This window comes from Netta rufina, assembly GCF_964035555.1.
Source record: "Netta rufina genome assembly, chromosome: 3".
NCBI lineage: Eukaryota > Metazoa > Chordata > Aves > Anseriformes > Anatidae > Netta > Netta rufina.
Genome location: NC_140125.1, coordinates 91,732,350 through 91,756,331, shown reverse-complemented (window position 1 = coordinate 91,756,331; position 23,982 = coordinate 91,732,350).

Below are 23,982 nucleotides of genomic sequence, written 5' to 3'. Positions count from 1 at the left end.
GGCTTGCCCCGTGCTAGCCCCAGCTGGTTTCAGCCCACTCCAACGGCCCCCCACCTCAAGGCATGTCTGTGCCCGGCAGCCAAGATGTCAGGGCCTCTGGGAAATGTGTTTAAGAAAGGTGAGAAAAACACCAGAGCAAAAGGATCGAGGAACAACAAAGAAAGAGGAGAACGTTATCAGAGGGCACATGAAGGTCAGAGTGCTCCATGGCAAAGCACCTTTATCCAAATCACCCTATTAGCAAAGTGAATATTTTATCATGCTTTGCCAATGAAACAACTCAGGAATTTCTCACTATCCCTCCATGTGTTTTTCCTGCCACCTCAGTGTTCAGTATTCCATATTTTACTTCTCATGTTTATGGGGTCATAATGCACATTGACATGAAAACTAATCCTCCATGGTGAAGCAATAGATATCTATCTGCAGTTGGTTAAGATAGCCTTCACAGATTGTGACTGTGAGAAAACAGACTGGAGCATACTCATGATCTTGACAAAACACCTGTGGTTTAACTTTCCAGAGCAAAATGATTCCCATTGTCTCTTTTTCTAAGATAAAAGAAGCAAGTTATGAATGCTAAGGAAATAAGAAACATACTCTTAGACCCTGATCCTGCTAACAGTTCTGTATAAAACTAATGTTAAAACCATATATAGTCTCATGTATTGTTGCGTAATGTTCTTCACAGAAAACTGAGACTTTGTATTTGACTGCCTAAATTACCATTTGCACCGAGTGCTTTCTCTCCAATAACTATTCTATTTTTAACTTATATTTACCACCTACTGTTTCTCAGAATGAAAAATTAGACTGATTGCATTTTTATATTACATCCATTTACAGCACTAGAACTATTGCCAACAGCTAAAGTGATTTTTAAAGATAAGGGTTGTGGAGAAGTAGCTCTTTAAGGTTATTTTTTTTCTCAGTAATGAACTGCTCTCCAACTGTCCTCCCACTTACTATTCTTTTTAATACCCCAATGAGAGAATTACTATTAATTATGGGATGCAGTGATAGAAGCAATGTAAAGTGTAACTGTATAATACAAATCATTATTATCCATAGATCAAGCTGTTAGTTGGGATTTATGTTAATCAATAGATGTGTATTACATAGTACCTTCTGATGTAAAACTGAGAGTATTGCAATATATCACACCCTTTGTTAATTAAAGGATTCTAAAACTTTCTTTTGAGGCATTCAGCTCCACAGAACACTGTCTTTATCATCTCTGTATCCATTAGTGATGTGGTTTCCCCTGTATCATGATGATGTCATAAACCAACAATCTTCATGAGGTTTATGACTCAGCTAGACAAATTCAGTTTAAACTCTATCACCAGAGTCATCACCCTGCTATGATATCTCATTTTCCTTGTTGATTTTTACTCAAATTGGCTTAAACTGTTAAATTAAGGAGCCAATTATGATTGCATTCATCTTATACAATAGTCCCTTTGTGTGTCAGCAGTCTATCTGATTTTAACTTACCTTTTAAACCATTAGAAGAAATTATTATTTTTTTATTTATTTCCTAGTTCTTTTAATTATTTTCAAATGTAAAAGTGACAGATATGAAACATGATGTGTTGTCAGACATTTTAATAGCATCTCCATAATTAGGTTATTGCTGTTTATTTGGCAATTTTTCCTTTTTGTCTCTCTGTATTATTGAATGTGGATGGTAAACAGAAAATACTTCCCATTAACAGTTTATGAAACAGGCTAATCAGACTGTGTAAAGAACTGAAAGAGATCATATAGGAAGGATATAGACAAACTTAGGATAGCACGTTGTTGGCTGGCCAATTGCAGCTGTATGTGTTCCAGTTTTATGCAGCAAAAACATACAAAGTCAACTGTTTTGGCTTAAGTGCCTTTCAGATAAGTTTTGTGTATTATATCAGAACAGGCTGCTGTTGCACTAGCAATATGTTATATAATTTATACCTGTTATTTATTACTTTTTTTACTCTGAAATATGGTAAGCAAATACATACTGCCTTTAAAAATATTCATACTCTCAGGCTGAGACAGTTACCTTCTCTTTAAAAAAAATAAATAAATAAAATTAAAAAAAAAACATATTTAGCATACTGACACTACTACTATAATTTCTATTTGACTACTTCTTTCCCTTTGAAACCTATGACTGATTTATAGTCTTCAAATTTTAAAGGGAACCATATTAAATGTTGAAACCAGAAACCTTCAAATTGGATATTTCAACATTTTATTTCCAAATGTGAGGCACAGATATTTCTGTCTCATCATTCTGTAAATCACTTCTAGTTGTAAAAATTTTCATGTTGTCACCTATATGTTTTTAATAGATCTAGCAGTTACATCTGCTCTCCCTTTCCACTGTCCACTTTTCTACTACCTAATAATTTAACTGGGAAATTTACTTTCTCTGCAAAATATATTCTGAAATGCATAAACACTCAAAAAAGTTTCAGATCTGATAATCTGTACCTATTCTCTGTGTATGTTTTAAAATGTATTTATTTTAATGTATTCTGATTCATTGCTCAGATTCTTTAAATTGGGCATTTCTTGTTCTTTAATTCTTTTTGGTCTGCTTCCTTGTGACCATTTCTGACCCAGTGTGTTTTTGTTTTGTTTTGTTTTGTTTTTTTTACATTGATAGGGTTCTAGAGCCTGAACTGGATTGACTCAGAATGGGGGTTAACCAGCTTCTCTTTCATATAACCAGCCATAATCACAAAGTAAGCAAGATCTACAACCAATAAAGTTTTATTTTCCTCTTTTTATACCTGTGGTCTGTTTCTTACCTTCTCGTTATATTGTCTTTTTCATATAAGATTATTCTTTCTCCCATATCCAGATTCATAAGCTACTGTTTTCCTTCTGTTTCTTAGTATTTAAAATAGCTGTTTCCATGGTTTCCTTTTACCCTGTCTTCCATAAATGCTTCTCTTTTTCTTTGACAAATTCTAAATATGATCATGAAAAGAGAAGACATGGCAAAGGTCATACTAATAATTTTCCTGATATTTTTTATTCATGCTTAGTTAGGAGTGTCTTAAATTTATCACGATAACTATGATCAAAATGAGCTGGATATTTAATATGCCCTAAATATAAACCTCAGGTGCTTAAAAGAGAAAGAGATAGGGAAGGGCTTTTTCTAACTATGCCCATCAGCTGAGTAACAAATTTCTTGCTACAGATCTTAGCCTATGTTAGAATATGAGCATGGACTAAAGAATTATACGTTCACTATTTCATTTAAGTATTCTTGATCAAAAGCAATTTACACTATACTGTGCTCCAAAGCATTTTTTATGAAGAGTTATCATTATTGTATTTCATGACTAGATTCTGATTTGTAGAAAAGTATGTTAATAATGTTAACAAATAATGTTAAATTTGTCCAAAAAAATAAAAAAAATAAAAAAATCCTGGAATACTAGAAAGGTTAGAGAGTCCTACCTGAGTTCTGTTAAATTCTGCAATTTCTGGTTAGGAGGTCGGGAAAGAAGAGGCGTATATAAGATGTAGCAAGAGCCACTAGTGGTAGGCCATAGACATTTCATGCGGATATCATGTCAGAAAGGGGGAAAAGTGACAAGAAACAACTGTGATAAGGGAAGAGTTGTAGGATATTTGATTATTTGTCAGATTAAGGAAACAATAAATTGAATGACACAAGTGATAAGGGAAGAATCAATAAAGATGCAAATGTGAATCACAGATTCTATTGCATTAAAGGAACTAAACCATAGCCAAGAGTCATTGGAAAATAGTTTGTATACATCTTAAAAACATATATTTGGTCTTGTAGCAGGATACCACTGGCAGTATATTTTGACAGCTGAAAAAAGGATAGGTGTCAGTTTTATTAGTTCAGGCTAGTTATGTACTGAACTAAACATAATGCTGAAAACAAGGCTTATTTAATAAGCAGGAAACTCTTTTCTGCTGAGAGAAAAACAACAGGAAAAAAAATAAAACTGCAATTCTACTTATTTATTTAACATTTTATTTATACACTTTCACAAATTCTTCTGACTGATAGAGAATACCTAGAATTTGTGTTTTTTGATTAGTTATGACTAATTATAGAAATCACATTCTGTTTTTCTTCTATTTCTTGAATAGAAATGTACATAAGCATATCACGAGCAGTGTACTGAATGTAGTGGATTTTGTTAACATCAGTGGGACCATTCAAACAACACAGATATTCTGGCATGACTTTTAGCAAACATGTTACTTTATATGTTCCTTTTTTGATGTTGTTTTGTTTTGTTTTGTTTTTGTTTCTTTTTCATTTGTGTATACACTACCATAATTTGGCATCTAATTTTAGTGTTTTGGCATCTAACTTCAGTATCTCCTCAAATCATCATTTTTTCTGTTTTATATGAAGTGAAGAGCAAGGGGTATGAAAAGCAGAAGTAGCTTGAAAGAAGTGTGGTGTTACTGTTTATACAAACATGTGAAGTATGAATTTTGGGGAATGATATTAGAGCCATGTAAAAATTATAATAATTTGTCACTTGCATATGCAAGTTGGAGGCACTTCATATTTTAATTAATTAATTAATTGATTGATTAGATCCATAACTGGCTTGTGTTTTTTACTCAAGCAAAATCTTCAAATCTTCTAGATTTTTTTATATTTTTTTTTTCCCTCACAATATCCTATATGTGCTTGAATAGTTGAATAGCTCTTCTGCAAGCCTTCTAAAGCAAATATTTCTAGATGAGTGCAGATTATTTTGGTTATCTAGTGGCTTTCCTGATTGACATATAGAATACTCTGTGATTCCACAGGAGTTGTGATCTCTTGGGCTTAGTATCTTAACTACACCTAATTTAAAAAGTTTGTTTAGGGCCAGATTTAAGATGGAGCTTGGGTATTGTGGCTTTATACTGTTATTTAACTAGAAACCATCATAAACCTTTGAAAAAGGAATTTTTAGATTTTCCTCATGTAGCCTACTGAGAAGATTAGTGTCTAAATAATTTGAAAGGAAATGCTGAAAGAAAAGAATGAGTTTATGTTTCTCTCTCTTTCTTGAATCTAGCTACAGCCATGAGATTAAAGTTTGTATGAAACAGGACCATATTCTGACAATAAAATTGCTGTGTTTAATGGCCTAAGATATATTTTAGTAGTGAGAGTTGTCACAGATTCATTTTGTAAGATGAGATAACAGAAATAACTCTTGAAAATTACCTACAGGCTTGAGACTATGCCCCTTAAAACACATGTCTGTCAGGTCACTGTTTGGACAGTCTGAGCTTTTTGAAACCTCTCCATTCCTAAGAGTGAAATGCAAACAGCAGAGGGATGCACCGAAGCTCTGCAATGTTCCCATTGAAAATAGACCTATGTGCAGACAAAGTAAAAAGCATTCAACCTATGGGGAATGAACAGTGAGAAATTTACTTTCTGAGTGGCCACTTGTCATGGTCTGGATAACTGCAAACATAACTAGATTCAGGTAGAAAAGTTGAAAAGCATTCCTTCTGAAAGGGAAAGTGACTGAAAGCGTCTGTCTTTCTTCATTGACTACTTACAAATTGTCAAATAGCACAAATATATATATATATTTTGTTTCTATTCCTGAAGGTAGATAAGATGTTAGACCTAAGTCATCCTTTTGTTAAAGATACCAGAATTCTGTTCAGAGAAGTTGGCCATCCTAAGTGCCGCTCTTGCTAGTAGCCACCTCTTCAACTCATAGGATAATATCAAGTCTACATCAAAAGAGATATGGGCACTGTTTCCTGTCTGCAACATAGACCCATATTTGTCAGTCCCTTCCTCTGCTTTGTTTTGTTTTGTTTTTCATTATTATTATTTTAGTTTAGTTTAGTTTAGTATTCAGACCTACTGGATGATTCATTCATTATGAATATTTCCTTACAGATTCTAACATCCTGTGAGAATATCTTGCAAATGTTTTAAAGTGCTGTGTTTGATCCTATTATATTATGTACATATATAACTTCATATTATATTCCTAATTTCACTTACACTAAGAACTGAGATTTGTCTGTCATCTACTATTGCAAAGAAAATATGTCAAAACTTACTACGATAAAAGGATGAAAAATAGTACCTAGACACATTTACTGAACAATACGTTTATATGATTTGTCAATTTTAATTGCCAAGATCTTTCCCAAAATAAGGAAAGGATCACGCTTGGACACATTGACAAAGAGTATCCCTTTTTCCCTAACCTAAATGAAGACAGAGAAAAAATGCAACTGAATTAGGAATCGGCAGTACTGTCATCCTTGTCTATAAGGATCACAGAATCATAGAATATCCCAAGTTGGAAGGGACCTCTAAGGATCATCGAGTCCAACTCCTGACACCACACAGGTCTACCCAAAAATTCAGACCATATGACAAAGAGCACAGTCCAAATGTTTCTCGGCCCTCCTGGCTGCCAGAGCGCACTGCTGGCTTATATTCAGCTTGCTATCAACCCAAACCCACAGATCCCTCTCTGTGGGGCTGCTCTCCAGTGTCTTGTAACATGTCATGTATAGCCAGGGTTGCCCCATCCCAGTTGCAGGACCTGGCACTTGCTCTTGTTAAACTTCACGTGGTTGGTGATTGCCCAGCTCTCCAGTCTGTCCAGATCTCTCTGCAAGGCCTTTCCACCCTCAAAAAAGTCAACAACTCCTCCAAGTTTAGTATTACTAGCAAATTTGCTCAAAACACCTTCTAGTCCTACATCCAAATCATTTACAAAAACACTGAAGAGAACTGGCCCTAAACTGAAGCCTTGGGGGACCTCACTGGTGACCAGCCGCCAGCCTGATGCAGACCCATTTACCACAACCCGTTGAGCCCTACCCGTTATCCAATTATTCACCCACCATGTGATGTTTTTGTCTAGCTGTATGCTGGACGTTTTGTCCAATAGGATCCTATGGGATACTGTGTCAAAAGCTTTACTGAAATCCAAAAAGATCACATCAGCTGGTTTTCCTAGATCAACCAGATGGGTGATCTTATCATATGGATACACCAAGGAAACGCAGACACTTAATGTAACCTGACTGACAAGTTATTGTTACATTATAGCTGCAGGTCGATATCTGAGGTTTATTTGGCAACTGTAAAAAAGATTTTCATTTAATATTGTCATGTTACTTAGTTTTCAATCAAAGAAACAAACCAGTGTTACTACAGCATTACTACAACGAAGGATATGGCTTCAAATATACAAGTATAGATATATATAATCACACAAAATATAGATTGTGTAGGTGTTTTATTAGGTCAGCTAGTTCATCCCATAAGCACAAAGAGGTTGGCTATGTTTGTACTATTCCTGTGTTGTTGTTGTTGTTGTTTTTAATGTCATGATAGAGATCATGTAGCCTTTTTAGCAAATGTATTCTAGGGCTTCAGTATACTTAGCTGCAAACAAACAAACAAACAACAAACAACAACAACAAAAGGCATAAATTGTATTTGATTTAATGCAGGTCTATTACTTCTTAACCTATCCACATGGAGACATAGTGACACGGAGAGCAGTTTATTACCTTTCCATTGGCATTCTATATATAAGGGATGTAATATGTTCTCCTTTCTGTCTCCTTTTTGTCCAGATAAAATAACTCAATTTCTTCAATAACTTAGTAAATTATTCTCTGTCTTCAATTTGTGCATCTGATTATTTCCACCTCTTAAATGTCCTTGTAGAATTGCATCCTTTTTCAGACCATTTATTTCTTTTCTCAAAATTATTCTGATTTCAACTGCAACGTACTTAAAAGAAGTTTGATGTCATCTGTAAATTTAATCAGTGTACTTGCCATTCCATCAGCCAGACTGTTAATAAGGTTGCTGAACATTACTAGGCCCATCACAGACTCACTTGGAATTCTGTTCAGTCCTTTCTTCAAGTTTCACAGTAAAACTTTTAATAACTGTTCTTTTTGTTTGGCTTCATCTTTTTTCTAACCTGATAGGAATCTTATGGGGAAAATATTGTAGGTACTATCAAAACAATTGCAAGAGTGAAATTATATGACATCTCCTTCTCACCTGTAAATCATCCTTCTTCATCCTTCAAACGTAAATGGCCAGAATGTGATCAGTTCTTGACAAATGAAAGTTAGTGGCTGTCCTTGAACCTAGTTCTCTTTGAAATGATTAAAACATTTGATTATTTCAATTTTTGCAATCATAATCACAAGACAATAAAACAAAATATTTGTATGACTAAATATATAGCTTTCAAGTACATATTAAAAATATGTACAATTTATACAATTGTACAATAGCAAATTTTCAGTAAGTGGTCAACCAGTAACTGGTCAACAACTTGCTCTTTTTTTTTTTTTTTTTTTTTTTTTAAATCATGATTTCCTTTTCATGATATTAATTATAAATACATTTTCCAGTTTCTGGAGTCTTGCTAATATTCCATATTCTCAAAGGTAAATAGAAGTACTATCTTATAAAGTAGCCTGTCAATATAGTATGCCATATTTTGCTGTTAATAGCACATAGCATGTTGTTATAATTCCATAATTAGAATTTACACTTCCAGAATTACAAATGTAGCAAATTCTCTTAGTTTATGTACTATGTCATTATCTTGTCGGTTATATATGTCCAACCAACCAGAAGAGAAACATTACTGGACCTGGTACTAACCAATACAGAAGAGCTCATTAAAGAGGTTAGGACTGGAAGAAGCCTGGGTTGCATGACCATGCCCTGTTTGAATTTGTGATTTCGAGGGATATGGGCCTGACACAGAGCAAAGTCAGGACCCTGAACTGTAGAAGAGAGAACTTCCAGCTTTTCAAAGAATTAGTGAATGAGATCCCGTGGGACATAGTCCTTAGGACAGAGGATTTGATAAGAGCTGGCAGCTCTTTAAGGATATTTTTCTTAGACCACAAGAGCTCTCTATTCCCATATATAGTAAATCAACCAGGGAAGGTAGGAAACCAGCATGGCTGAACAAGGACCTGCTGGTCAAACTTAGGTAAAAGAAAGAAATGCAAAAGAAGTTGAAGTAGGGACATATGGCCTGGGAAGAGTACAGAAACACTGTCAGGATGTACAGGGTAGATAACGATAGGACAAGGGGGAATGATCTTAAAATAAATGAGGATAGATTTAGGTATTAGGAGGAAATTCATTGCTGTAAGGGTAGTGAGGCACTGGAACAGGTTTCCCAGAGAAGGTGTGGATGCCCCATCCCTGGAGTTGTTTAAGTCCAAGTTGGATGGGGCCTTGATCATCCTGATCTAGTGGATGGCATCCCTGCCTATAGTGGGGGAAGGGGGGGGGGGGTGGAACTAGATGATCTTTAAGGTCCTTTCCAACCCAAGCCATTCCATGATTCTATGATTCTATGACTCTATGATTCTATGACTCTATGATTCTATGATTCTACTATTCTATGATTCTATGACTCTTCTCTAAGTGTTTACAAAAGTAAAAGTAAGTGATTTTCTTTAGGAATTACTTAGGTAGCTTAACTATATTCACCTCATTAATATTGCTTCTTCAGATTGGACTGAAGTTGCCATATCAATTTTATTAAAGTGTTTTATATTGGAGGGGTTGGGAGAGAGGAAGATAATTCTTTAACTACTGTTTTAATTAGAGTATTTTGTGTAATAAGTGACTAAGCAAGGGAACAGTCGATAGCATTTTACATAAATCTGAATTCATTTCAGGTGCTTTACAAGAACGGAGTTAACTGAAATATTATCTTCAGATGTATACCAAACAGGAAAGTCATATTGCATAAAAAAATATTTCTCTGTCTTTGATAAGAAAAAAAAAAATGCAATTCATCAATTCTGTCAAAGGTTTTCCAATAGGTTTTCTAAATGTTTAGGGACAGTTTGGGATTACATTATCATTTAGGAACATAATAAATTTGAAAAATAATTTCAGATATTCCACAAGTCGACTCATTGATGAAGTCCCAAATTTCATTACATGTAACACTACTTGCACCTCAAAATTCTAACACAAGGAGATGATCTGCCTGTGTAATGTTTCAGCTCTCAGGAATTTCATCCTTTATATTAAAGGCTTTCAAATTGCCTTTCAGTATTTTCATCTGAATTCTACAGTAAAATGAGTTCTGTAATTGGATTTCCACTGGTTTTCTGTTGTTGTTGTTGTTGTTGTTGTTGTTGTTTTTTCTTTTTTTTTTTTTGCTTATTCTAAAAACGTTAACTTCAGTAAGGGAAACTGACTGTAGTAAAAGTAAGCTATTGGATAGTCTACTGTCCAGTACAAATTTGCTATTTATTCGTTATGCTTCTCAGAAATCCACACTGTAGATTTGAGAGCAGAAACAGCCCTTGAAATAAGATCATACTGGCACAGGACAGAGGATTAACTACTGAGGTGACTGCACTGGTCTGTGCCAAGCAACAGAATATTTCAAAAAATGTAGTGGTCATGAGTCATGCTGGATAGTACTCTTTAAAATTTTCTGCAGGAGATCAACTTTGCATTATAACCTAAGTTAGGTTATAACAAGAAAGTTGGTTTATAATGAATTACCAGTCATTGCTCATTAAGAAAGCAGCTATTCACCTTGCAATCTTTAGTAAAACTTGACATTTAGATCAATGCATATATTTGTGTTTTCATTGTATTAAGAATTTTTATGAACCATACATTTGTGCTACATTTTTAATGCTAATGCAGTTTATAAATCCTTTCTGAATTGTATGCAAACTATTTTCTGTTAGACTAACACAGAAAAAAAAAACTTCAGTCTCTTTCCCATTCTCTTGAATAATGTAATCTTGTTAAACTAGAATCATACCCATTTACTTATTCTCCAAGCTTTTGCTCTTTATTCCTAACTTTTTTTTTCCATCAGTCCCTCTTAACAATATATTTCTTACTATAGCAATACAAAGATTTACAGAAAGAAAATAACTAAAAGTGGTGTAACTCTCACACTGAGTGCCTCAGATTTGCTGTACCTGCTAAATTCTGTACAAACAGTAAACAGTAAACATTAATAAGAGTATTAAGTCAATTGAACATCTGTAGGCATGCTGACATGCTCTAAAATTAAAAATATGCAGAAGGTAAAGAAATTCTGAAGCCTATAAGAACTGGAAGAGTCTGTGATGAAAAGCATCTTGCAAATGAGCTGACTTCAGTCAAACAACCCTTGTTATATAGGATTATCACTGTGAGCCAAAATATTGCAATATGTTCAAAGGACAATGCATTGGATTTAAAGAGGGACATTTAAAGCGCTGCATAACTAAATGTAGAGAATAATTTGTTGATATTAAATCACGCAGGACTCATACTCATAAGATGGGCGGTGGGGGGGAGGGAGGGCGGGGGGGAGAGGGAGAGAAGACTGGAGCCAAGAGATCCTATTGACTCCCTTCTCCTTTCTTCATCAGTTTAATTCCACCTTTCATATGCACTTGACAGAATAGGTACCCCATAATTAAAGCGTGCACTATACTATACACAAATCTGTCAAAATAGATGCTCTGCAACAGAAAAAAAATCACAGTTTCCCTGAGTCACATTTTCCTCCTTAGGGGCACTGGATGAAATGCAAAATATGGTGGTCCTTACATGGAACAGAACATAATCTTACAATCCAGCTAACAGATTGTAGGGTGGAACTGGGCCAATAGTTGGTGCTTGCTTCTGTGTGCCTTGGCATGCATTTTAACTGTGTTCACTACAAATGTTTTCATGCCTCTGCCTGCAGAAATATTTGAAAAATTAGTGAATGTTGAGAGAATATTAATACTGTGAAAGAAACAGAGTAGTTCCTAAAATTGCCTGACTGATGCCTCTTCCACTTGAGAAATTAGTCTCATTAAATCTGAGAGTTAGAAGATGCCATGTGACTATTGTGGTTTAACCCCAGCAGACAGCTAAGTACCTCACAGCCGTCCTTTCACTCCTCCCCAGTGGGATGAAGGAAAGAATCAGAAAAAAAAAAAAGTTAAAAATTGTAGGTTGACATAAAGTTAAATAGGACAGAAAATGAAAAGTATATTATAATAATACATTATATATATGTATATACAAAAAAATTGATGCACAATGCAATTGCTCACCACCTGGTGATGGAAGCCCAGCCAGTCCCCATGTAGCAGTTGCCCAATCCCCACCAACTCATGAATGGCTTTGATATTTTCAGAATTGAATATTCCTTTTTCTGTTCAATAGTTCCCAACTGAAATAAAATAATATGGCAGAATCAAAAGTATAATTTGCCTATCATTTCTTTGAAATAACTAGTATTCTAATGTTTATATTTATAGTTGTAGTTAGTTGCCTGCTGCAGCTTATATCGCATTTTTCATATAATTTTATTACATAAAAAATACTAGTGCAGAAAGTTTAGTTCACAGAATCACTGAATTTGAGAATCACAGTCTACAACTTCCTTGTGAGGGGGAGTGGAGGGGCAGGTGCCAACCTATTCTCCTGAATTACCAGTGATAGGACCTTTGGGAATGGTGTCAAGCTGAGGCAGGGGAGGTTTAGGCTAGACATCAGGAAGAGGTTCTTCACCGAGAGGGTGGTTGCACACTGGAACAGGCTCCCCAGGGACATAGTCATGGCACCAAGCTGGTCTGAATTTAAGAAGTATTTGGACTGTGCACTTAGTAACATGGTCTAAACTTTTGGGTAGACCTGTGTGGTACCAGGAGTTGTACTTGATGATCCTTATGGGTCCCTTCCAACTCGGGATATTTTATGATTCTATGATTCTCTGAGATTGGAAGGAGTCCTTGTGACTTGCGGAAATCAGACTCTATAAGCTCGGAATGGTTATAAAGCAGGTATGTTTATTCTGTGCTGTGCACACACACCGGGTGCAAGGGGCTCCATCTAACTTGCACACCAACGGTTACTGGCAGTGTGCTTATATTAGTGGGACAAATACATATTCATTTCATTTCCCATAAGTCTCTTGTATTTTTATCAGGTCTCCGAAGAATCATTAATGTAGGTTCCCACCTTTATTTGTATGCGTACTGGAGTCCTTGGATGGTTGTCCAGCGTACTCTGGTGGACTTTTGTTGAAGGCCAGAAGTCTTCCTTGCTGCTAACCTTCTGGTCTTTCCTGTCTTTGACAGAGTTCAGCAGTCAAGCCAGTTCTTTCTGGTTCCATTATTTATGTATACAGTATTTTATTCCCTTATCTTTGGGTCATTATCATACAATTGTGCTAGCTAAGACCTAGGAATCAACATCCTTTATCTTGTTCCCTGTCTCACTTAAAGATTCTCTAGTCCCCTTGATCCAGTAGGGCCAACTACAACAGATTACTCAGGTCTATGCCCAGTCAGATTTTGAATATGTCCAAGGGTGGAAACTCAATAACTTCTCTAAGTAGTTTGTCTCAGAGTTTGACCACCCCCACAGTAAAAGTGTTTTTTTCATGTATTCAAATGGAATTTCATATATTTTAATTTGGGCCCATCGTCTCCTGTCCTGTCAATGGGTATTCATGAGAAGAGTCTGGCTTCTCTTCTTCATTACCCGGACCTGGGTCAAGCACTTCAGTGCTGAGTGGATTGGAAGAATTGCTTCCAATGACCTGCAGAAAATGATCCTCCTAATGTAGCCCAGGATGCTCTTGGCCTTTGTCATAAGGCACATTGTTTGCTCACAATTGCTGGCTCACAGTTCTGTATTACCTGAGGGCTCACTTAGTCCCATCATCTAGGTCATTCAGTAAGATGTTAAATAATATTTGACTCACTATTTACCCCTGGGGTACACTACTGGTGACTGACCTCCAACTGGAATAGGTGTAGCTGATTGTGACCCTCTGGACCCAGCTGTTCAGTTTTCAGTCCAATTCACTGTGCATTTATCCAACCCTAACTATCTAATGGGATCCTTACATCCTTACTAACCTCAAAGTGAAAAATGTGCACTGCTCTCTCTTATCCACTGAGACAATCACCTTGTAGAAGTCTGTAAGGTTCGTAAAGCATGTTTTGACCTTCATAAATTCATGATAACTATTCCAGAGCATCATCTTGTCATTCATGTGTTTGGAAATGATTTCCAGGATTAGTTGCTCAGACACCTTTCCAGGAATCAAGATGAAGTTGATGGGTTTGTGCTTTCCCCGATCTTCCTTCCTGCCTTTCTTGAAGAGTAATAAGAACTACAATTGTTTTCTTTCAGTCTTCAGGAACTTCTCCCAGTTTCCATATTCTTTTGAAGATAATCAAAAGTGGCCAAAAGTAGTATCATAGAAGCTGTTATTAAGAAAATTAGTTCTATTTAAACCAAAACCAGTAGAGTATCCTAAATTACATTTTATCTGTAGCTCATTATTTGCTTTCTATATTCACTACATAAAAATCGTAGGAGATCAGAGCAGGATATGTAGTAATAGCGGCATGTAGGAATTTATTATCTAAACTCTCCTGTTTCTAAAAGCAAGAATTGTGCTTCATGTCATTCTAAATGCAGTAGTAATCTCATAAATTCTAATCCTTATTAATAATTCCAAGGCAATCTGTTACAACAAATCTTAGACAAAAATCTTGCCCATCTAACAACAGAATGAATACTCAAAAGCATCATTAGTCTTTTTCAAAGACAGTTTACTTTCAATGGCAGGTAAAAATATTTCTTCTCTCCCTCCCATTAACTTTCTGGCTCCACAATAATATTTTTTTTCTCTCTCTGTAGAAATGTATATGCATTTCAACATAATGTATTGTTTAAGAGAATTGGATCCTTACATTAGCTAATGTAATGATCATTGATTGGCTAATGTAACCACCCTGAAAATCTATCCAGTTTCCTATATACAGACATGAAGGGTTACGCACAAGAATGCTGTTAGTCTGTGGTAAAGAAAAGGTGTCTACTCGTACAACTAACAGCATGGACAGCAAAGGTGACAGTTTGTTTCACGTCTCTTCATTTATAGATCTATTACAACTTTGAGTGGCTTTGAATAGCCAGTTATGAGTGCATAATCACCCCCAAATAGTCAGATATCAGGCTGTTCTTGACTTGATCCTTCCTGTTCCCTACAGATTTCTGTCTGTCCTCTAAAACTGTCTTTCACAGAATCACAGAATCACAGAATTTCTAGGTTGGAAGAGACCTCAAGATCATCGAGTCCAACCTCTGACCTAATGCTAGCAGTCCCCACTAAACCATATCCCTAAGCTCTACATCTAAACGTCTTTTGAAGACTTCCAGAGATGGTGACTCCACCACTTCCCTGGGCAGCCTGTTCCAATGCCTCACAACCCTTTCAGTAAAGAAGTTCTTCCTAACATCCAACCTAAAACTCCCCTGGCTCACCTTAAGCCCGTTCCCCCTTACTTATTTCCTTTCCCATTTCCTTACTTAGGAGTTGCATATTTGCAGAGCTGTATAATAGATGGTCTTAGTTTCATCAGATTTCATGCAAGGAACTTCTGTTGTGGACATCACAAGCTGTCTTTGATTCTTATGTTGTGGCAGATAGGAACCTTGCCAGCAGCAGGGATCTCAGTTAGAATCATACAGGTGTTGATGAAGTTTCTGAATTATTAAGGAACACAATCAGGAAAATATGAATCAAATACAATGCTCATTAAGCAATATTAAAGGTTTTCTTAAATATCACATACAGAAACTCTGCCACATTATCAATAAGATTGATTTTTTTCCCATCTCTGTGTATTTTTGTCCTCCCAAAAATATAGATAGTAGTGTATATATAGACCATCTTCTGCTAATGCAGATGGTGTCTCAAGTAATGATAAACATATTACTGTATTTATCTCAAGCACCTTATTAAGATCTAATTCAGCTTAATACAGCACTATCTTCTAATTGCTCACTCTGTACCTATAATATGTTTTTGTTTTGTTCATTTTATTTCCTATATTTATTTCATATTTTTCTCAAGATCTACTAAGGAATACTTCATGAGTGAACTACAGACAAATTGTTTGAAGAATTAGATTCTCATTGTTAAAATAGAAGATTCTTTCTTTTCACCATCTTTGACTGTGATTGGGTGTCCATAGAGACTGTGTCCTCCATCCTGTGAAACTGCATTGTTTATGTTCCAAGAATTATGCAAAGCATAATTTAAAATTGGATAAATGTGATATTTTTAATGTTGTATATAAGCAAAAAACGCTGAATCAAGTCAATCTGACCTCCTTGGGTCTCAGGAATCCTAGTGGTGTCTTAAATCATCAGGAAAAGTATTCAAAAAATGCTTTTAATATGTTTTATGAACTGCATTGACAATTTACAGTTAAAGCAAGGAAAAGAAACAAACTTGGAATAGGTCAGAAAGTGAGGGCAAAAAACTATTAACAGCAGTAGACATAACACACACAAAATCAAGATAGAAAAAATTTGTCACATTTACCTTAGGTACTAATTGCACAGGGAATAGGCATTTTCTCATGATATCCTGGTTTCAGCTAGGATAGAGATAATTTTCCTCTTAGTATGGTGCTGTGTTTGGGATTTAGGATGAGAATAATGTTGTTATCACACTGATGTTTTAATTGTTGCAGAGCAGTGCTTACACTAAGCCAAGGACTTTTCAGCATCTTAGACTGTCCTGCAAGTGGGCAGGCTAGGGGTGAAGCAGGAGCTGGGAGGTTACAGCCCCAGGACAGCTGGCCCAAACTGGCCAAAGGGGTATTCCATACCATCTGACGTCATCCTGAACAATATATACGGGTGGCTAGCTGGGATGGGGGAGCCGGGATAGGCTGGGCATCAGTCAGCAGGTGGTGAGAAATTTCGTTGTGCATCACTTGTTTGTACACATTATTAGTAATAGAACTATTGTCATTATTATTTTCCTTTCTTTTCTGTCCTAATATACTGTCTCCATCTCAACCCACAGCTTTCATTTCTTTCTAATTCTCTCCCCCATCCCAGAGAGGAAGGGGTGGGTGGGTGAACTAATATTTCTGTGGTGCTTAGCTGCCAGCTGAGTTAAATCACAACACATGGTAAAGTCAGTTAGTGATTTATTTTTTTTTCTAATAATATATTATTATTTTTTAAATGGAAAAAACAATCAAAACTTACTTTTGTATCTACCCTTGTCTCTGCATCTTCTCCAATATTTTACTGTCCACTATGGTAGCTATGTAATTTGCTTTTATTTTGGTTTATTTGAAAGCTAAATAAGCCCAAAGAGAACCAGAACAGAGCAAAATCAGAGACATACAATAAGTCAGCTGATAAACCTAAGTAGTAAAACTATGATAAAACAAAACCAAAATGCACACTGGCTGCAAGGCTCAGCAAATGGTCAACCTTCACTGAGCTTCTATTTTCACTTGAGGAAATAGGACATTTTGGACAAATGCCTACCATTATTAGTTTTGTCAGCATCTCATCTGGTACCTCATTCTGGTCTCAAAGATCTGTTCTTGTCTCTGCTCCACTGAGTATCCAGTATAGCACACCGGAGTCACTTTCTATAGCTAACAGATATGCAGGTAACTATCAGATGCTCTCTCAGCTCAAACAGCCATCTGGCGTTTCTGTTTCCAGGTTCTGGAAGACACTTAAACTTATATTTTCCTACAGAAAACAAAGAAACAGTGGGATAAGGAAACCATGGAGGCTATACTTCTCAACAAGAGAATGGCATGGAGAACTCATAGGGACAGAAAAAGATTTATAATGCAACAGAGGAAAAAAATAAAGACAGAATAGTAGTAGAACCTTAGATCCCATGGGAACAGTAATGATATTTCTTTACATATTGTCTTAATCTCTGTTACAGAACAGTTATAACATAGATTTCTGTTAAGAGCTCAGAAGTAAAAACCCTTGATGTAAAAGTTTTTGATGTAATGCTAGTAAGACATTTGAAAGGCAGCAATGCCCAGAAGCAGATCAGCCCATGCAACAGAAAGATTAAAAAGCAAACAAACAAACAAACAAACAACAAACAAACAAACAACAAACAAACAAACAACAAACAAACAAATAAACAAAAAAACATATTTCCTGTCCATAGCGGGGCTCTTTGTTTCTATATGAACTATACTGATTCACTGTTATCTTTTCCCAATTTCATGGTTCATTGCTAAAAGAAGACTGGTTCCCACTTCATTGTCAAATACAAAATATGAGGAGTCCAGCTTTCCAAAGATAACAAATTGTCATTAGGTCTTACTGTAAGTACAAACACTAAAGGTACTGACAGGCGCACTGTTGTGGAGCAATTCCAATCTGTTACAGTCATCCACTAATAGGGTGACCAGTAGTAGGTAAATGTATATTTCCTATCACTGTCAATCTTTGTTCTCTTAAGCAGATGATAAGCAGATTCAGCCTAAAAGCAAGGCAATATTATTTTATAATTCTGTCTCTTTCTATTCCACTATAACTGCTCCTGCTACACAGTAAGTACTTTGGGATAAGGATAACCTTTGGTGTATGTATAGTGCAAAATTTTGTGGTCTGAGACTGGGTCACTGAAGCATCACAATTATCATAGCCCAGAACAGTGCCAGGGATAGTGTGTTTGAGAATATGTTTCAGGTTCAGATATACCAGAAAGAATTGAGGTTCTTAGGCTATCTTAAGAGATATGAAAAAACTGAGAGGTTAATGTTGCCTGGGAAATCCCATTTCCTTTCTCATTCTTAGAAGACACAGATTCCATTACAAAAATGGGGAAAAACTGTAAAGACAAAATGAGAGCACTACAACTACAGCATAGATATAAGGAACAATAATTGGTCTCTACAGATAAGTGTTGTGGTTTCACACTGATGACTAACAACTTCACCACACCACTGTCTTATTCCCTGTCCTCAAAGGAACATGGGTTGAAAATATGACGGGAAAAAAAAAAAAAAAAAAGAGGCTCATGGGTTGAGATAAGGAAAACTAATGGGTGAGGAGGGGGTGGTTCACATAAGCAAAGACAGAGAAAGCAGTGATTATCTACTTCCCCACCAGCAAGTGGTTTGGCTATATCTTGGGAACCAGGGCCTCAACACACATAATAGCTTTTGAGAAAGACAGATGCTTTCATAATGAGAACCCCGCTTCTCTTTACCACTCCGCAGCATTTATGACTGAGTGTGACATCACATTATATGGAATATTCCCTTGGTTCATTTAGGTCAGCTGCCCTGGTCTCCTCTCCACCTTTTACCCCCCCTCCAGTCGTGGCAGTGAGAGGGAAGGGAGGGACAAGGAAAAGAGACTTGATGCTGTGCCAGCACTGCTCAGCAATAGAGGAAACATTGGTGCATCTAGTTACAAATGCAGAGCATAACACTATATGGGCTGCTGTGGGGAAAGTTAACCCTATCCCAGCTAGACCCAGGACAACACATGATCTTTTAGCAGTCTGTTCCTTTCTGTACAATTTGCATTGGACTTTTCAACATGTCCAAAGTCTATTTGAACAACACCCTACTAGCTTCCTGTCTCCTGAGGTAATAGAAGGAAAAAGAAAATATCATGTCTTTGATCCTCACATCTGTCATACAATCATAGAATCATTCAGGTTGGAAAAGAACTTTAAGATCATCAGGTCCAACATTTAGCCTAGTGCTAAAGTCTACCACTAAACCATGCTACTAAGTTCTACATTTACACATTTCTTGAATATCTTCAGGGAAGGTGACTAAACCAGTCCAGTGCCGCACAGCCCTTTCAGTAAATTTATTCTGTTATCTAACCTAAACCTCCCCTGGTACAACTTGAGGCTGTTTCCCCTCATCTTATCCCTCAGTGCTTGGGAGAAGATCCCTATCCCCACCTTGCTACAACCTTCTTTAAGGTAATTACAAAGTACAATAAGCTCTCCCCTGAATCTTCTCTTCTGTAAGCTAAACAACCACAGCTCCCTCAGCCACTCCTTTTCACACTTGTTTTCTAGACCCTTCACCAGCTTCATTGCCCTTCTTTAGACACGCTCCAGCATCTATTATCATAGCATTCATCATAGCAGTCTATGTAATCTATTTCATGTAATTACATAGCCTCGTGTGTGAGACACAAGCAAGATATTATTACAAAGAATAAACAAAAGGAGTGATATCATAATTGTTTTCCAGAAGAGAGGAAATTTTTTCTTATTGCTAAAAACTGAAATGTTTCAATAGTACCAGATTCTTATACAGAAGTACTATTTTTAGTCATTGTATTTAAAGATTGCCTTAAAACTTTGGAGTGTCAAGATTCCATAAAATTATTCCACCCTTCCCCACAGAAAAAAAAAAATATATATATATATATAAAATAATGAGACTGACATTTTTGGCTTCCAAAGGAAACAGAGTAACAGAGTTTTTAGACAGAATTGAATAGCTATTGAATAGAGGTGTAGCTCCTTGGGCATATGAATTTGCTTAGGATATTGAATGATTTTATACATAAATTCCACAGGCAAATGTTTTCATGACAGCTAAGTTAGTGAAAGGACTTGAACTGGGGCAGAACAAGAATCACATTCATGTACCTCTATTATATATATAATTAGCTAAATTGTGCTGAGACTTTAAAGGTAAAATAAGAGAATGAAGATTACATATGTTTGAGAGGAACATATTTGACCTATGAACAGCTGGGGCCACTTTGTTTAGTAAACAACTTTGAGATGTATGCTATAATTCAAAAGTGGCCAAAACCAACCAAACAAACAAACAAATTTTAAGTTCATAAAAAGTGACATGACTATACCCTGCCCCTCAAACTTAGAAATTATAGTTAACCATACTGTTAAACTTCTTTAACCTCCAGATCAGGATGGACATATGCAGAGTCCAGAAGCTGTCCCATGTTAAATAAGAGTCAGTTTCAGCCAGTTCCAAAAGGATCTGCCATGGCCCAGAGCTGAGCATAAGCAATGTTACTTGCACTTCTTTCAGAGCACATTTAAGAAAGGGAGAAAATAAAAAAAAATAAAAAAATCTGTACTACAACATCTGAGAGAACAAGTGAGAACCAGGTCTGCAGATCCCAAGGTCAGTGCAGAAGGAGGGCAGGAGGTGCTACAGACACTGAAGTCCCCCTGCAGCCTGTGGAGAGGCCCCTGGTGGAGCAGGCTGCCCCCCTGCAGCCCATGGGTCCCACATCAGAGCAGATCTCCATGCTACAGCCCATGGAGGATCCCCTGGTGGAGCAGGTGGATGTGGCCTGAGGAGGATGCAGCCCATGGAGAGCTCCCACAGGAGCAGGCCCCAGGCCAGAGCTGCAGCCCGTGGAGAGGAGTCCACGCAGGAGCAGGGAGGTTCGGGGGAGCTGCCACTCAGGGGGACCTGTGCTGGAGCAGTTTGCTTCTGATGGGTGGACCCCATGGTACAGACCCATATTGGAGCAGTTCTTGATGAGCTGCTGCCTGTGAGAAGCCCACACAGGATCTGTTTGGGAAGTACGTCAGCCCGTGGGACGGACCCCAAGTGGAGCAGTGGCAGAGAGTGACCATGAAAGAGCAGCAGAGATGAAGTGTCAGGGACTGACCGCAGCCTCCATTCTTTGTTCCTCTGTCACTCAGGGGGAAGATGTAGAAGAGGGTGGATGGGAGGGGTGGATGAATGGGGACAGGGGGAGGGAGAGGGAGGAAGGTGTATTTTGTTTGTATTAATCTCCCTATGATGAGTGTGTTTTGCCCATGACAATATTTTTTGAGTGACTTCCCTGTCCTTATCTCAACTCTTTTTCTTGATCTCTTTTTAATTTATTTTTAGGAAGATCTATACAATTAATATAATTAAAATGTAATATTACTAACAAGGCAGAGCAGTGAGAAACTAAAAGCAAACTAAAAACACTGCAGTCAGTCTGTAACTTGTCTCCATCACTTCTTCACAATCACTGTTTTCCCCAGCTGTCTTCACTCTATACTCTACTTATATGGGTAAAACCACTGCATCCCTCTTCTTCAGGCTGAACAGTCTCGATCCTGTTTTACCTCATATCAGAGAGACTCCAATCCCTTAATCTGTGGCCCTTTGATGAACTCTGTCCAGTAGGTAGGTCCAAGTCTTTCTTGTGCTGACAAGCCTAGAACTGGGCACAGTACTCCAGCTGCAGCCTCACCAGTTCTGATTAGAGGGAAAGAATCACCTCTCTTAACCTTCTGGCAATACTTTGCCTATTGCAGCCCAGGATACTATTAGCCTTCTTTCTGGCAAGGGCATGTTGCTGGTTCATGTCCTTGCCAGTTTACTTGGTGTCCACCAGAACACCAGGGATTTTTTCTGAAAAACTTCTTTTCAGCTGGGATAAATTTTTATTTCCTACATGAGGTTTATAGAGTACATGAAAGAGCTTTTGAGTGTATGAGTCAATATGGCTTGGCTGATAGGTCACACCTTTGTGACATTTTATAGTTTCATCTTCTATTATAGTTTTGAATGCAGCTAAAAGATCACATACAGCATTTTGTGTTTTGTAGGTCTGTAATATCTCAAGTAGCTAGGAACACATTCATAGCAATCATATTATTATTATTATTATTATTTTTATTTTATTTTATTAATTAATTTATTTATTCACTGGATGCCTGTTTTTCCCTCCCAGTCTTAAGTTCCATGGAACAGTTGACAAAGTTGATACTTCTCTGAATTATGAGGACTGGAGTAGATGGCCTCTGTTAGTTACCTTCAGCCTTAGTTTCTGTGACTTCCATAAATAAATTTCAACAAAAACAGATCCTCATTCCAGAGGGGAATGTGTTTTTCCCTTAGATCTTCTTGACCAGTAAAGAACTGGGAGAATCCTTCATTATCACTGTATAACATACTGAATACTGAGGATAGAACTAAATGAGATGTGTTCCTTAAAAGCAAAGTATCAGTGCCCCATCTTGAAATGCATGTATAAATTTCTCTTCTTCCAGACTCTACCAACATTACACCACCCATATATATTTTTAGTTTCTTCATGATCAAGGTTACATAGCCAGTGTACCCATCTGTTTGATAAAATATAAATGTCACAAAATACATTTATATCTGGATAAGTGAAATATTGATCAATCAAGCTTAAAATGGTGCAATACAGTCTTCCCATTGAACTCTACTACTATACAGAATAGTTCTGATGCATCCACAAGTGTAATTCAGTTAATTAATTTCAAATGAATAATATCTAAATGTCATATTTAGCTGTATTTGCCATCAGATTATTTTATAATCAGATTACAGCCACCATACTGAGTCTTTTGGCTGTGTAAATTTTACTATATTTCTGTAACACAAAATTTATTTTGTGTCTGTAATGTAGCATGAGCTATGCTCAATTTTAAATGGGAGATATCTTTAAGTATAAGCCATTAATGTCATTCAGGAAATATCACCGTTTAGTGCTCAACACAATGTTTGTAAAATGCTATCATCTAATGAATATAAAGCCAATAGTGACTCACAGCTCATTGAGCTCATTGGTATTTGTCCATGGGTCATTGACAGTAAAACAATTTGCATCTGCTATGATGTGTGAGTTTGGATACATATTTATATCCAACAATTTATTGTTAAATAGAAGAATTAAAATTATGCTGACTTTAAAGCAGAAAGAAATTCAGTTTAAAGGCAAAGCGATAGCATCATCAGAATATTACATCAGGAAGCTGTTAATATTCAGTACCAAGTTGCATCTTACAATACAAAATCCATCTTATATTAAAGAATTTGTTTACTGAATTTGTTTACAAACAGGGCTTAAAACATATTAAACAAATGTTGTGACCCTGGATGATGGAACATATCTTATGGAACCAGCCTCTTTCTTATATTAAAGTAACCCCACAGAAGCCTGAAGTCTACTCATTCTCATTTACTGCTAAAAGCTCTTCTATTAAGCTGACTTAATGCACTAAAATATTAGGATTTGCATCAGTACTCTTTCTAATTGAAAAGATTTCAGTATAAGATTTTAACTATTCAATTATTTATTTTATACAGTTTTATATCACAACTTAAAGTTATTAAATACCATATGATAATCAAAAATCTTACCTT